Below are 2,645 nucleotides of genomic sequence, written 5' to 3' on the forward strand. Positions count from 1 at the left end.
GAAAGAGAGAAAATTCGTTGCACATTAACAATAAATATTTTTTTTTTTAGTTTTATTTTTAGGTGCCTTTAAAATTTTTAAATTGCATAAAAAGACTGTTTGTTTGTCTTCTGGTTCTGTCATTAAAAATTTAATGAATACATTTTTTTGTTTTTTTTTTTGAATTTTAACCGAACCGAAAATAATTTTTTGTTTTTGTTTTTCCTTCCTTTTTCTTCCATTACTTTAAATTTAACATCATGTAAGTTTTAAATAAAAAATTTCCATTGTCACAAAAGGAAACTCACGCTCACGTGTGTTCCTGTTTTTTTTTTTAAAAAAAAACGAAAAAATCAAACTTGATATTTTTGACCGTTATTTGTAAAAGTAAATAAATAATAATAAATTAAAAACACTAATTACAATTAAAAAAAAAAAAAAAAAACTTTCTATCTAATCAATTTATTCAGGTATAAACTAATAATCGAATTTTTAACGCAGCTTTTAACATCCTTTTTTTTTTTTTTTTTTTTTTTTAGAAAGGAAAGAAAATTAAATAAAGATTTTGTTGTGTCGATTTGGAGAAAAGTAGAAAAAATAAAAATTAAAAAATTAAAAAAAAATTTGGCTCAAATCTCACATGTGTCACATTTTCTGAAACGAGAAATGCCGCTTAGTTTTACAAAAAAAAATTCTTTACAACAAAAGTTATTTTTGGAATGACCAAATCCATGTCCACCAGGAAGTTTATAGGTGTACTTTATTGACACGTGGATAAACCATTTTATTCACCCTTTAAAAATCAATGTCTGGAACGTTAAAATTTCAACAAGGGTTGAACTCAAGCCGACTCATTGTAATTTACCATTTATAAAAAATGTCTACTGATTGAAAAAAAAAAACCTAAGGGAGGGGAGGGAAGGGGAGGGGAATTATTAAAAGAAAGTTTCGCATTTGCAAAATATCTTATTATATGACAACATACGTAATTTTATATATTATGGTTAATTAGCTAATTAAACGAAAAGAAATTTTCGACTTCGACTTATTAATATATTCGAATTCGAATCGAAAAAGTTTTTTTTTTTATGTTACCACCACGTGAAGAAGGTACGTGCCTTGCATTACCCATTTAAAATTTCCCTTTTGCCGAGTATAATGACATCGTTTGTTTGTACGTTTCCAGACATAAGGCAATCAAATATATTTTTATTAGGCTTATAATATCAATTGTTTATTTATGAATGAACAAATGAATGATTAAGTGAATAGAAAACTTTTTCTTTCTCGTTCTCTGTTTAGCTAATAATAATTGATTTGAAATAGAGTGGAAAAATAAAAATAAAAATTTGCAATCAAATACAAAGAGTATTGCACATTTTATTGAAAAATCACCAGAAGAATTCATTCAAAAGTTTCGTAAGAAATTCTTTTAATTAAAATTTTGTTTTTTTCCCCCAATGATTTAATAAAATCGATGAAATATTTCATTTAAAATCATTCTTATTTTCTTAAATTTGAATGCCCCTCCCCCCCCCCGTTTTTTTTTTAAATGTTTTATAAAATTTTTAAATATTCGCCTCACCTACTACTAAATTTACTCACATTCATAATTTTTTTTTTTGCAATTAAAATGAATATCTATTTAAATTCAAAAACCGAATAGATAGCTAACAACGTTTAAAAGGCAACACAAATGTTCAGAAATAATAAAATAAACATAAAAAAACATCATCATTGAGTTCATGTTTAACTTTTTAACCATTTTTTCCCTCGAACAAAAATAATTTTTTTTTAAAGTTCAAGGGAAAAAATTTTAAGGGTGGTGGTTATTTAATCGGTCTCTAAAGTAAGGAAAAAAAAAAAAAACGTGTAGGAAAGACGTTAAACTATAAAAATAACCCCCCCCCCAACATAATATTAAGAAAAAGGAAAAATTTCATTTTTTATGTTTAACAAGGGAATTGATAGTCATCATCATGCAATTCTTTTATTTTAGGGGTATGGTTCCAATGGTACCAACAGTCACAATTTCTTTTTTCCCTCAACTAAATAAGTCTTAGAAACCCCCCTAATTCTTATTAAATAAATTTAAATTTAAATTTAAATTAAAGAAAACATGAACATTAACGTTGGAAGAAACAAAAAAAAGAGAACAATTTTTTTTTTTTTAATTGAATTAATAAAAATATCAAATCCTAAATCGATTTTGCCATAATTGTTTCATCACTTTGATTATATGATGAAGGAAACAATAATATCGTATAAAAAATATATATAATATATATAACGAACCAGGAAGTAAATTATTAAGTATAAATTATAATAATTATTTGATCGTGCAGAATAAAAAACAAAAAAAAAAAAAAAATCCAAGAAATAATGCAACTAACACACGATTTACTTCCATTTTTTTTTAATGACAATTTTTACACATACGAAAATAATTTTACATACGGTATAAAGAATTTAAACATCAACACAACAAACAAACAAACAAATATATAATTTCACTCCGGGGTAGATTTTTCTTATTTCAATTTATCTATACTATAATCCCCTCCATGATTAATTAATTGTGCAAATGTTTTTCAATTTCATTTTAATATAAAATTCAATCATTTGTTTGTTATTAAGATATCAACGTTTTTTTTTTTTTTTTTTTT

The sequence above is a fragment of the Pediculus humanus genome, genomic scaffold (assembly GCF_000006295.1).
Source record: "Pediculus humanus corporis 1103172107453 genomic scaffold, whole genome shotgun sequence".
In the NCBI taxonomy this organism is placed as follows: Eukaryota; Metazoa; Arthropoda; class Insecta; order Psocodea; family Pediculidae; genus Pediculus; species Pediculus humanus.